The sequence below is a fragment of the Saccopteryx bilineata genome, chromosome 6, assembly GCF_036850765.1.
Source record: "Saccopteryx bilineata isolate mSacBil1 chromosome 6, mSacBil1_pri_phased_curated, whole genome shotgun sequence".
Taxonomy (NCBI): Eukaryota; Metazoa; Chordata; class Mammalia; order Chiroptera; family Emballonuridae; genus Saccopteryx; species Saccopteryx bilineata.
The window spans coordinates 82,317,017-82,331,898 of record NC_089495.1 but is presented as its reverse complement, the minus strand read 5'-3'; positions in this window follow the sequence as shown (position 1 = coordinate 82,331,898).

Here is a 14,882-nt window from a genome sequence, read left to right as displayed (position 1 = left end):
AATAGCTTCCTGAGACACGGAATATGATGGACAGCAGCTTGAAGAACAAATGGACTAAAGCACGGTTTCTATAAGGATTACATGCTTTATATTCAAAACACTCTTCTCTTTTTTTCTCTTCTCTTCTTTCTTTTCTTATCTTTCTTTCTTTCTTTTTTCTTTCTTTGTTCTTTCTTTGTTCTACACATAAACTTTCGATTATAAAGTATGGCTGAATTTTACCCTCTGAAATTCCCAGATCCAGAAATTCTTCTGTTCTTAAAGCTCATTCACATCCTGAGTACAACTGATTTAGCATATCAATGTTTATCTTTCTTATTTTTTTAAATAGTAAAAATTAGGGTGGAACTTGTTAACTGCTTCTAATGAGTAGAATAGGATAAGTTTACATTTTATAAGATTCAGTATTTGCAGACTGGAGATTACTTTGTTGGCTTTAAAGTAATATGCTGCTCTATTGTGGAGGGCCTATGAGAGGACAGTATGACAAGGAACCTGTTGACCTCTAGGAAGTGATACTGGACCTATAACCAGCAAGAAAACCTCTCAATAGCTGAAAGAGGATAAATTTTTTCCCCTACTGAATGACACTGGAAGCTAATCCTTGCTAGTCAATCTCCCAGACAATAACAAAACCCAGCCAACATGTTGATAAAAGCTTTGTGAAACCTTGAGCAGAGAATAAAACAGTGCCTGGACTCCTGACCTACAGATTATGAGAGATAACATATGTGCTGGTTTGCTCTGGCCAGATAGCTTGATTGGTTAGATTGTTGTCTGGAAGTGCAGAAGTTGCTGGTTTGTTCCCAAGTCAGGGCACATACAGGAAACAGTTCAATGTTCCAGTCTCTTTCTCTTTTTCCCTTCTTCTCCCTCTAAAATTAATAATAACAATTTAAAAAATATGTGCTAGTTTAAGCCTCTAAGTATGTAGTATTTTGTAATGGAGATTCAAACACTAATATTATATTTGTAATACTATTTTTAAATACTGTTTCTTCAAATATCTCAGCTTGGTTTTCATGATCACTAATCTCTCATTACTTTCATGACATGTTTCTTTATGACACCATATTTTATAGGAAAGTATCAACACTAAGCAATACTATTCTTTCAATTTAACATATGCACTAGGAATAAAAGTTTATTTTATAAAAAATATAAAAGTAGATAAAAATTACTCTATATTTTAGGTAGATTTTTAAATTAAAAATGAGAACTATGTTTCTTTAAAGACAGAGGCCTTTTATATTGTTTATTTTGTGAAAATAATTTTCACTCTGATAGAAACACTAGTCAAATGAAAAAGAGGATGAAGAATAGTAATAAAAACTTATATTCTTCATGCCTAGAAATTAGGTATTGTCAAGGACAAAGGAAAGGTTTCATCACCAGAACAAAGAAGCATTAACTACCAATATATAATCTAATAATTATCAGGCTATAGTGTTTATGTCTTCTGAATTGTGAAATTACAGTGTGTATAAATTCAGCAATCTTTTTTTTTTTCTCCCTAGGTATAGCTAGAGAATGATTGGATGTACAGATTTACTGGTCTCCTTTTAAATGTAATTGTATCAGAGAGAGCTCCCTACTATCTTTCTAGATTCTGACTGCTGTTGTGACAGTCAGTGCTGGCCCTAATCTTATTGTTAATGTCAAAGACCAAGTGTGACAGCCCCAGACAAGATAGGCCCCAGTGAGTGACAGAGTAATCAGTCTGGAGAAGAACTGGCTCATCCATAAGGGATCAGGCGCTGGTAAGTCACTATCAGCATGTTCACATTTTTGCTTCTTTTGTCGTACTAATAGCAACCCAATCATTTAACATGGTATCCTTATGTCAAAGATTATTTGAAATTCATGTTATTCTAACACTCTAAACCAAAAGTGATAAAAATATTGTATATGTCAGTATTATCAACATATGAAATTCAAAATATTGAGCATTTTACAAGATAATTTAAAAATATGAGACAGTACAAACAGTTCTAGTGAATGTCTCTTTGCTACCTACACTCAGGTTTCTGAAATGCAATGTTGAATATTTCCCTTCAGGTTATAATGCTGTGTAACTTTCTTTATGTTTTTATAATTTCTATTTTATTTGGAAATAATGTATATTTTAAGGAATTAAGTTAATTTATATTTGGTACTCAAAAGACAGATACACATTAGTCAGGATAGTATATTGTATATGTCCAATAATTATTAAGAATATTAAGAAAACCTATGTAGTAATATTTCATTTCTATGAAATCTTTTATCATGTTAAAAGATTTTATCATTTTATCATGAAATTTTTGTAAAAGTTAATATTTATATCTCATTAAGAAAATACATTATAAATGCCATTAAAGTGTTAATATTGTGTTTCTAAGTTTCTTATCATACTTTTTGAAATGTGAACATTTTATTTTAAGAAATTTTACTATACATATTTACAGTACAACCAACTTGGCAAAAAACCCAAACATTTTGTAATATATAATATCACATCAATTTACCTGAATTAAAAAGAACTTAAGGCATTTGGAAGATGGCGGCAGAGTAAGCAGACACACAGACTCCCAGCTTAAACCACCAAACTGGATTGCAAACTAATATATGAACAATCAGTGTGAAAAACCAAATCTGGACTACAAGAACAGCTCTCAAAAACCAAGGAGCAAAGAAGAAGCCACAACAAACCTGGTGGGGAGCACCTGAATCTCCCGTGCTTACAGGATCAGAGCGGGGGTGAGGCTGAGAGCCCAGACAGAATCTCACTCTAAGGAAAAGAGCAGTAAATACTGCTCACAGCCACTTGCCTGGTGACCAGGGAATGAGGTGTGTTGAAAGGGTTGGATTGTCTTCCAAAAAGAAAGGGGAGAGAGACAGATGGTGAGAGGCAGAGGAGTGCAGGGGACAACCTGAAAAGCTGACTCATTCAGTGTTGGAGGCAGCCATAGCTGGGGGAGGGGCTGATCCTTCCACAAAACAAAAGTCAAAGTGCTTCCAGGGAACAGATCTCCAGACATCTATCCAACTCCAATCAGCGAACAAGGCACAGCTGAAAACAAAAAAGTGGGGAGGAGGGGCAGTAACTCAGGTATCCATGGAGATCTGAGATACACCTCCCCTACTGAAGCTGAGAAAGCAACCCACCCCCAGAGAGATTAACTGTCAGAAGAGGAATTCAGAGTCTCAGGTCACACCCGCTGCATTCCTGGATACAGTTTCAAATAAGCACCCTGTTGAGATCAGCAAACAAGGCAATCACCTGTTAAGAAAACAAACAAATCAAGATTTCAAAGCGGCCCAACTCTGAAAGTGGATTACAAATAATAGTGATGCCAACCCAAAAAGATCTAGAAATAACACAATTGAAAACTGGAGGCAGACAACACCAAGCCTAGACTCAACCAGCTCTACAAACAAAACACCCAAACACATAGATATAATAAGAAGACAGAGAAGTGCAATCCAAATGAAACCACAAGAGAAACATCCAGGAAATGAACTGAGTGATATGGAGATAACCAAACTTCTGGATGCGGAGTTCAAAATAATGATTGTAAGGATGCTTAGGGATCTTAGAAGAACAAGGGGTGGTCATCACGAACACCTAAATAAAGAAATAGAAAATATAAAAAAGGATATTGAAATATTAAAAAAGAATTGGTCGGAGGTGACAAATACAATATCAGAAATAAAGACCACAATGGAAAGAATTAAAAACAGGATGGATAGAGCTGAGGATCGAATCAGCAAGTTAGAGGACAACTGGAATGAAGGCATGAAAGCAGAGAAGAAAAAAGAAAAGAGACTCAAAAAGTTTGAGGAAACTCTTAGAGAGCTCTGTGACAACATAAAGAGAAATAACATCCACATCATAGGGGTTCCTGAAGAGGAAGAGAAAGAACAAGGAATAAAGACTTTGTTCAATCATATCATAGCTGAAAATCTCCCTAAATTAATGCAGAAGAAACTCTCACACGTTCTCAAGAAGCACAGAGAACTCCATTAAAGAGAAACCCAAAGAAACCTACAACAAGACACATCATAATTAAAATACCAAGGCTGAGTAATAAAGAGAAAATATTAAAAGCTGCTAGAAAAAAAAGGCTACAACCTACAAAGGAGCCCCCATAAGGATGACATCAGACTTCTCAACAGAAACACTTGAGGCCAGAAGGGAATGGCAAGAAATATTCAAAGTAATGCAGAACAAGAACCTACAACCAAGACTACTTTATTCAGCAAGGCTATCATTTAAAATTGAGGGAGAAATAAAAAGCTTCCTAGATAAAAAAAAAAAAAAAAACTCAAGGAATTCATTACAACCAAACCAATGCTGCAGGAAATGTTAAGGGGCATTGTGTAAACAGATCAAAGTGGGAAAAGAATATAGCAAAAGAGGAATACAACTTTAAAGAATAAAATGGCAATAAACAACTACATATCAATAATAACCTTAAATGTAAATGGATTAACTGATTCAATCAGAAGACATAGGGTAGTTGCATAGATAAGAAAACAGGACCCATACATATTCTGTCTACAAGAGTCACACCTTAAAGAAAAGATGCACATAGACTGAAGGTAAAAGAATGGAAAAACAGCCTGACCAGGCAGTGGCCAGTGGATAGAGCATTGAAATGGGATGTGGAGGACCCAGGTTCAAGACCCCGAGGTCATCAGCTTGAGCACAGGCTCATCTGGTTTGAGAAAAGCTCACCAGCTTGGACACAAGGTCTCTGGCTTGAGCAAAGGGGTTACTCAGTCTGCTGCAGCCCCACAATCAAGGCACATATGAGAAACCAATCAATGAACTAAGGTGTCGCAACGAAAAACTAATGATTGATGCTTCTCATCTCTCTGTTCCTGTCTGTCTATCCCTGTCTATCCCTCTCTCTGGTTATCTCTCTCTCTGTCTCTGTAAAAAAAAAAAAGGATGGAAAAGAACATTTCATGCAAATGAAAATGAAAAAAATAAAAGCTGATGTAGAACTACTTATATCAGACAAAATGGACATTAAAACAAAGAATATAGTAAGAAATGAAGAAGGCCACTACATAATGATAAACGGAGCAATCCAACAGGAACATATGACCATTATAAATATCTACACACCTATATAGGAGCACCTAAATAAATATATAAAGCAGACTTTGATGAATATAAAGGGTGAGATCAACAGCAATACTATAATAGTAGGGGATTTTAATACTCCACTAACATCACTAGATAGATCCTCAAGAAAGAAAATTAACAAAGAAACAGCAGACTTAAAGAACACACTAGATCAACTCAATTTAATAGTTATCTTCAGAACCTTTTGCCCTAAAACAGCAGAATATACATTCTTTTCAAGTGCTCATGGTACATTCTCTAGGATAGACCACATGTTAGGACACAAAAGTGGTCTCAACAAATTTAAGAAGATTGAAATCATATCAAGCACTTTCTCTGACCACAATGGCATGAAGCTAGAAATCACCCACAACAGAAAAGCTCAAAAATTCTCAAAAACATGGAAACTAAATAGCAGGTTGTTAAATAATGAATGGATTAAGAATGAGATCAAAGAAGAAATAAAAAAATTCCTAGAAACAAATGATATTGAGCATACCACAACTCAAAATTTATGAGACACAGAGAAAGCAGTACTGAGAGGGAAGATCATAGCACTACAGGCACACTTTAAAAAGCTAGAAAAAGCTCAAATAAACAACTTAACCCTGCATCTAAAAGAACTAGAAAAAGAACAGCAAGTAAAGTCCAAATGTAGTAGAAGGAAGAATACAATAAAGATCAGAGCAGAAATAAATGACATAGAGACTAAAGAAACAATACAGAGGATCAATGAAACTAGGAGCTGGTTCTTTGAAAAGGTAAACAAGATTGATGAACCTTTAACTAGACTGACCAAGAAAAAAAGAGAGAGGACTCAAATAAAATTAAAAATGAGAGTGGAGAAATAACAACTGACACAACAGAAATACAAAATATTGTAAGAAAATAAAATGAAGAACTGTCTGCCAAAATAATAGACAACCTAGATGAAATGGACAAATTTTATAAAACATACAATCTTCCAAAAATTAATCTGGAAGAATAAGAAAACCTAAACAGCCTGATTACACCAAATGAGATCGAAAGAGTTATCAAAAAACTCCCAACAAAAACAACAAAACAAAACAAAAGAAAAAACTCCCAACAGAGAAAAGCCTTGGGCCAGATGGCTTCACAAGTGAATTCTACCAAATATTCAAAGAACTAACTCCTATCCTTCTTAAGTTATTTCAAAAAATTCAAGAGGAAAGAAGACTTCCAAGCTGCTTTTATGAGGTGAGCATAATTCTAATTCCAAAACCAGGCAAAGACAACATAAAAAAAAGAAAATTATAAGCCAATATCCCTGATGAATATACATGCTAAAATCTCAAAAAAGTATTAACAAACTGGATTCAACAATATATGAAAAAAATCATACACCATGATCAACTGGGATTTATTCTGGGGAGGCAAGGTTGGTACAATATTTGCAAATCAATCAATGTGACTCATCACATAAAAAAAAGGAGAAAAACCACATGATAATTTCAATAGATGCAGAAAAAGCATTTGATAAAATCCAGCACCCATTCATGATCAAAACTCTCAACAAAGTGGGAATACAGGGAACATACCTCAACATGATAAAAGCCATCTATGACAAACTCAAAGCCAACGTCATCCTCAATGGGCAAAAATTAAAAGCAATCCCCTTAAGATTAGGAATAAGGCAGGGGTGCCCCCTTTCACCACTCTTATTCAACATAGTCCTAGAAGTCCTAGCCACAGCAATCAGACAAGAAGAAGAAATAAAAAGCATTTAAGTTGGAAAAGAAGAAGTAAAACTATCATTATTTGCAGATGATATGATATTGTATATAGAAAACCCTAAAGTCTCAGTCAAAAAACTACTGGACTTGATAAATGAATTCAGCAAAGCGGCAGAATATAAAATTAATACTGAGAAATCAGAGGCATTTTTATACACAAGCTACGAACAGTCAGAAAGAGAAATTAAGTAAACAATCCTCTTCACTATTACAACCCCAAAAATAAAGTACCTAGGAGTACATTTAACCAAGGAGACTAAAGACCTGTACTCAGAAAATTATAAAACATTGATAAAAGAAATCAAGGAAGATACAAACAAGTAGAAGCATATACCATGCTCATCACTAGGAAGAATAAACATCATTAAAATGTCTATATTACCCAAAGAAATTTATAAATTCAATGCAATACCGATTAATATAGCAATGACATACTTCAAAGATATAGAGCACATATTCCAAAAATTTATATGGAATCAAAAGAGAACATGAATAGCCTCAGCAATCTTAAAAAAGAAGAATAAAGGGGGAGGTATCACACTTCCGGATATCAAGTTATACTACAATGCCAATGTACTCAAAACGGTCTGGTACTGGCATAAGAACAGGCATATAGATCAATGGAACAGAACAAAGAACCCAGAAATAAACCCACAGCTCTATGGACAACTGATATTTGACAAAGGAGGTAAGGGCATATACAATGGAGTAAAGACAGCTTCTTTAATTAATGGTGTTGGGAAAATTGGACAGCTACCTGCAAAAAAATGAAACTAGACCACCAACTTACACCATTCACAAAAATAAACTCAAAGTGGATAAAAGACTTAAAGTAAGCCGTGAAACCATAAGAATCTTAGAAGAAAACTTAGGCAGTAAGCTCTCCGATATCTGTCGCAGTGATATATTTGTTGATTTATCTCCACGGGCAAGTGAAATAAAAGACAGGATAAACAAATGGGACTATATCAAACTAAAAAGCTTTTTCACAGCCAAAGACAATAAGAACAGAATAAAAAGACAAACTACACAATGGGAGAACATATTTGACAGTACATCTGATAAGGGGTTAATAACCAAAATTTATAAAGAACTTCTAAATCTCAACACCAGAAAGACAAACAATCCAGTCAAAAAATGGAAAAAGAAATAAATAGACACTTCTCCAAAGAGGACATACAGATGGCCAATAGGTGTATGAAAAAATGCTCAACATCACTAATCATTAGAGAAATGTAAATTAAAACCACAATGAGATATCACCTCACACTGGTCAGGTCAGAATGGCGGTCATCAACAAAACAACACAGAATAAGTGCTGGCAAGGATCTGGAGAAAAGGGAACCCTCCTGCACTGCTGGTGGGAATGCAAACTGGTGCAACCTCTGTGGAAAAATAGTATAGAGAATCCTAAAAAAAATTGAAAATAAAACTGCCTTTTGAACCAGCTATCCCACTTTTAGGAATATACTCCAAGAACACCATAGAATGGCTCCAAAAGGAGAAATGCACCCCCATGTTTGTGGCAGCATTGTTCACAATAGCAAAGATCTGGAAACAGCCCAAGTGTCCATCAGAGGACGAGTGGATTAAAAAGCCTTGGTACATATATACTATGGAATACTACTCAGCCATAAGAAATGACGACATCGGATCATTTACAATAACATGGATGGACCTTGATAACATTATATGGATTGAAATAAGTAAATCAGAAAAAAACTAAGAACTATATGAACCCATACATAGATAGGACATAAAAATGAGACTCAGAGACATGGACAGGAATGTGATGGTAACAGGGAGTGGGGTGGGGGGGTGGGGAGGAGGAGAGGAATTAGAGAGAGGAGGTGGGGGGGAGAGAGGGGCACAAAGAAAACCAGATCGAAGGTGACAGAAGACAATTTGACTTTGGGTGAGGGGTATGCAACATAATCAAATGTCAAAATAATCTGGAGATGTTTTCTCAGAACATATGTACCCTGATTTATCAATGTCACTGTACTAAAATTAATAAATATAAGAAAAAAACACTTAAATGCTTCTTCAGTTATTGAAGAACAGATTAAATCTTAAGGGCAATATAAATGCACTATTAATATCTCACTTCAGAAGATAGATAAAAATGTTTTTTATATTTATAAGATTTACAAAATAATTGAGAATTGTATTTTATATGGGGGGGCATATATGGTAAGTAAAAATTTAAAAAACAAACAAGAATGAACTTTTTTAGAGAGAGAAGTTAGGAAGAGAGAGAAAGAGAAAGATTTGTTGTTCCACCAATTTATGAATTCATTAGTTGATTTCTGTATGTTCTTTGACCTGGAATTGAATTCACATCCTTGCACATCAGGATGATGCTCCACCCAACTGAAGTACCAAGCCAGGATCTGGAATGTAATTTAATTTTATAATAATAGTTTAAATTACTGTTTTTGATCATTTATACTGTGATTTCCTATTAATAATCAATAATTTTAAAAAATATAAATTTTTCATGACTGCATGATGAATCAGTGGAGTAAAGCAATATGATTTCATATTAAAATGTATTTTAATTTTAAAATTTTATAAATATGCATTTATATACATATTAATCATCTATATAAATAAAATGTAAATGTTCATTTGTTCAAAATCTTAAATCTCCAAAAATTCTTCACTGATTGCTTTGAAATTTTGACACAACTTTGCATTTGAATACATACTGTTTTTTATATATGTACTATTATATAATATAGATGTCACATCTGTGACAGGTAAAAACATGCTTTTTTGAAAAACAGCACCAACTGTTGGACATAAAAGAAACACAAGCTATACTAAATATTTTATGATTCCATTTCAATGTTTCTGATTTACAATCCATTTACATTCTGCCAGACTTGAGGATGAACAGTTGCGAGCATGGCGATTGTGTTCTGCAGCTTCAGATCTACTTCATTCTCAACAGAATGAATGTGACAGGCTGAGAGTGACTGAAAGACATCCACAAGGAACAGCAGATCAGCGTCAAACACGACTCTGTACTCAGCAATCACGCGATTACATTCGCCTTGCATTCCGGTACAACCCAACAGATGATTATAGTTAGAGCCAGCATGTTCTCATTGGCACTGTGACTGAAGAGCCTTATTGCAAGGCTCTGAAATTTAATGGAGAAACAAAAGCAATGTCTTGTGCCACAGAAAAATTAAACTGCCTCAACTTGGAAAACTACCAGAGCCATTAAAAACTTTGCTTGCCAGATATACCACCAAATCAAAGCATTTCCTATCTAACATTAGGAAATAGAACTCGTGTTTCCAAATGATGTCGTTCAGCGCAGAAATTGTAACAGCTCAAGTCATGCCAACTTTCAAAGTGAAAGAACAAATGTATCATAAAGCTGGCTCCCTGTTTCCATTCCCAGATGGTCAACATAAATTCCTACAAATGTATTTCATCAGTGATGGCAATGATGAATTGAATGCATGCTGCTGTATTTCTACAGGCATAAAAAGGTCCATCGTTTCCCAACCACAAGAGCTTCTTCACACACAAAAAAAAATTAGTGCATTTGTTCAAAACAGCAATTGACATGATGCCATCTAATACACACAAGATTGTTATTCATGCTGACAAAATAGCTGCTGGAGAATGCGCGAAGATTCAATGCTCCAACTATAGACAAAGTGGCAATTGTTATAGTCGGAGATCAGTTCTAACCTAGAGATATTGTTCTTCATTGGAGAAATAATCAATTGACAAAACTTGCAGAAACTCATTGATGCTATGATGCCCTGCAATATCCAATCACTTTTTAGGATATCACTTCAACGTTAAGATGATAAATCCAGTCAGTGTCGAAGAAACAAATATGAAATGCAGTGCAATGAACTATTATTCATACTGATTAATGATTTGAGAGAATGAAGGCGATCACATTTTGAAATGCTGTCAATTATTTCTCCAATACATCGTAGATATGTATGCAAAAATTGAAACAGAACGTTTGATATTCATCCATTTGAATCAGACCAAGCTTTGCTCTGAAGAATACATTCATTTGCAAGATGCAGTTGTAAATGACGGTAATACAACTAACATTGGAAGACTAATGATTTTGCCATCTTCATATACAGTCAGTCCACATCATATGCATCAGTATGCTCAAGATGCAATTGCATATGTTTGTCACTCCAGGCATCCAGACCTATTCATTATATTCACATACAATCTAGCTTGGGATGATATACAACAGCTCTTACTTCCTGGCCAATTGCTGGTGGATAGGCATGATATCACAGCACGTTCTTTCAGAAAGAAGCTGAAATTGCTGATGGATTTCATGATAAAACATGAAGTGTTTAGGTCTGTGCACTGTAAAAATTAATAAGCAATGTCATAGAAGCAACTATCTTTTTTTTTTTTTTGTATTTTTCTGAAGTTGTAAATGGGGAGGCAGTCAGACAGACTCCCGCATGCGCTGACCGGGATCCACCTGGCATGCCCACCAGGAGGGAATGCTCTGCCCATCTAGGGCATTGCTCTATTGCACCAGAGCCATTCTAGCTCCTGAGGCAGAGGCCACAGAACCATCCTCAGCGCCCGGGCCAACTTTGCTCCAATGGAGCCTCGGCTGTGGGAGGGGAAGAGAGAGACAGAGAGGAAGGAGTGGGGGAGGGGTGGAGAAGCAGATGGGTGCTTCTCCTGTGTGCCCTGGTCGGAAATCGAACCTGGGACTCCTGCAAGAAGCAACTATCTTGACAGGACCTTTCAAAGGTGAAAATGTCCTCATTCCTCACATTTCTATGATTCCAATTGAATATGCCATTTCAATTTAACACATTGCAATTCCCAATTCGATTGGCATTTGCAATCACCATCAACAAAGCTCAAGGCCAATCTTTAGAATTGTGCGCTTTAGATCTACACACGATTGCTTTTCACATGGACAATTATATGTTGCAAGTTCTAGAGTCGGCAAACCAGACAATCTCTGCACAGAAAATGGAACAACAAAAAATATTGTAAACCCACAAGCATTGTGAAATTAAACACATTAGATATGTGTGCTTTCTTTTTTCATTCTTTTCCATTTAACCAGACTAAGCCACAGCAACACATGGCCGGGTACAGCTAGTATTTATATAATTTGTCTTTCTCAAAATAACCAACTATCTTAGCCATATTGCTTTTAAAAATGTATATTTATCTTTAAATCTTATATCATAGTTATTCAGCTTTAATTCATAAAAAAATTTTTAGTCTGACCAGGTAGTGAAGCAGAGGATAGAGCATCGAACTCGGATGCAAAAGACCCAGGTTCGAAACCTCGAGGTCACCAGCTTGAGTGTGAACTCATATGGCTTGTGCGAGGCTCACCAGCTTGAGCTCAAGATTGCTAGCTTGAGCAAGGAGTCGCTCATTCAGCTGTTGCCCCCTAATCAAGACATATATGATAAAACAATCAGTGAACAACTAAAGTGCTGCAACAAAGAATGATACTTCTCATCTCTCTCCCTTCCTGTCTGTCTGTCTCTATCTGTCCCTCTCTCTATCTCTGTAACACATATAATAAATAAATAAATAAATAAAAATTTTCAGCCAATGGAGCTATAATATTTAAGTTTTTGTTGATGTTCAAAGAAGCTGTTTCACTAAGGAGAAAACCTACCTATTGAATGTTAAAATCAATTAAAGTTAAATAAAGGAGTCAATAAGTAAAGAAGAATTTCTAATGATAATTCTGAAAATGATAGCAGAGAAAGAAAACAATAGTTAGAAGTAGTTACGGCTTCAAAGATAATTATTGGATTCAATTCTTTTTCTTTAATTCAAGATGGGACATACTAGAGCATGATAGATTTTGCTGAAAATAATTCATATGGGTGAGAGAAATTGACAATGCAAGAAAAATAAAATGAGAGTAGTTGAAATACAGGTCAGAATGAGTTTATTTTAATTTGAAAGAAGTGGGGATATATATATATATATATATAGCCATTCATACAAAAGAAATTGGAAGAAAAATACTACAGAAATAAGCAGTTTATATATATATATATATATATATATATATATATATATATATATATATATTGTTTCTCAAAAGATGAGTGTCCAGTTAATTTATTCTATATTTCCTTTCAATTAAAAGGTATAAATATCAGCTGGGATTATGGGAAGGGAGAGAGTCTGTTAGAGTTTTTTTTTAAGATAAAATAATCAGGAAAATAGGAAAGCTAATCAAAATTGAAAATATGTATGTTAAGTATCATATAAAATGAGAAATATTAGCAATACTGTGTTATCCCCCAAATCAACATTTAATTCCTTAGTTTCAGGCTGAGAAGATGTGGATGTCTGTGGTTTAACCTGGATTTGTTATCACTAGGTGAGTATAATAAGAAAAAAAAATGAATATAGAGATATTTAAAAGTGATCTGTGGTGGCGCAGTGGATAAAGCTTTCGCCTGGAAATGCTGAGGTTACCAGTACAAAACCCTGGGCTTGCCTGGTCAAGGCACATATGAGAGTTGATGCTTTCTGCTCCTACCCTCTTCTCTCTCTTTTTCTCTAAAAATGAATAAAGGCTTAAAAATTATAAAAAAAAATAAAAATGCATTTAAGTGAGCAATCATAGACTATTAAAATTTTTGAATACATGAAGGGAGTGATGAACAAAGAAATAATTAGGGTTAATGTATTAAATGAATCAATATCTCAAATAATTATTGAAATTAATGAAATTAAATTGTGGACTGATGATACAAGAGGTACAACCTATGCAAATTTTTTTAAATTTTTTAATTTACTTAATTGAGAGAGAGAGGTAAGGAGAGAAAGACAGAAAGAGAGAGTAAGAGAGAGAAGCAGAAACATTGATTTGTTGTTCCATTTATTTATGCATTCATTAGTTAATTTTTGTACATGTTCTGACTGAGAATTGAATCCACAACCTTAGTGTATTGGGATGACACTCTAACCAACTGAGCTATCCAGCCAGGGCAAGCAAGGATTTCTGAATTTGATGTATTGAAATTGGTATAATCATTATGATGAGAAAAGTGTATACTATGGAAGTAGATACCTGTGAGAAAAGTTAAAACTATTACAACAGTTATTATCGTGACAGAGGTAGAGATAGAAAAGATTTTGAGCTACATGCTAAATTTATTTATGGATGGGAAATAGTATTCTGGACTTGGGTAGACATTACATAGGAAGTAAGAGAGTTAATTGTATAATTTATTAGCAAGAGCTAAAAGAGAATTTGTATTTTTTAAAGAGAATTTGTATTTTTAAAATTAAAAACAATGTAAATGGTTAAAAATCACATATCTTCATGCTTTTTAGTATGCATTGTACGTGCACAGTTGCAAAGGGATGACAGCAAATAATGGAAAGGTATTGAGTGGAGCAGTCATTTGTTGTTCCCTATACCATCTTCCTTCAACTCACCTCTGAAACCAAAAATAACTATGCTGGACTATTTTGTGTAGGGAATCAGAATCTAACCTCAGATATCTTTCATTACTCTAATCTTTCTGTTTTTTAAAAAATTAAATTTGTAAATGTATTATGTTACCATTGATTCAAGTGTTCCACTCAATATAACACCCCCAACCCAAAAAAATATGCTCTCCGTTACAACTCTTTTTTCCCCTCCCCCTGACTCCCTCTCTCCCTCTCTTTCCTCTGGGATTTGCTGTCCTGTTATCTGTATTTTTGTGTTATGTATATATAATTTTGCTAATCTCTTCACCTTCTTTTATTCCATTCTGCTTTTCTTCCATAGGCTTTCTCTCTGATGTTTGGAGTACTTAACACTTTAGCAATTAACCTTCAACTAATAGGGGATAGAAGATGGTACACAAGTGCTGGGAAAACAAATAACAGACTCTTGTCCTTCAGACAGGCCTATATATATAGGCTTAGAGGGCTCAGGTGAGTTGAGTTCCAATAGCTTTCGACAGTAACTTTATAAGCGAAACATCTTACTATAACTGTTTCATATTTGCTTT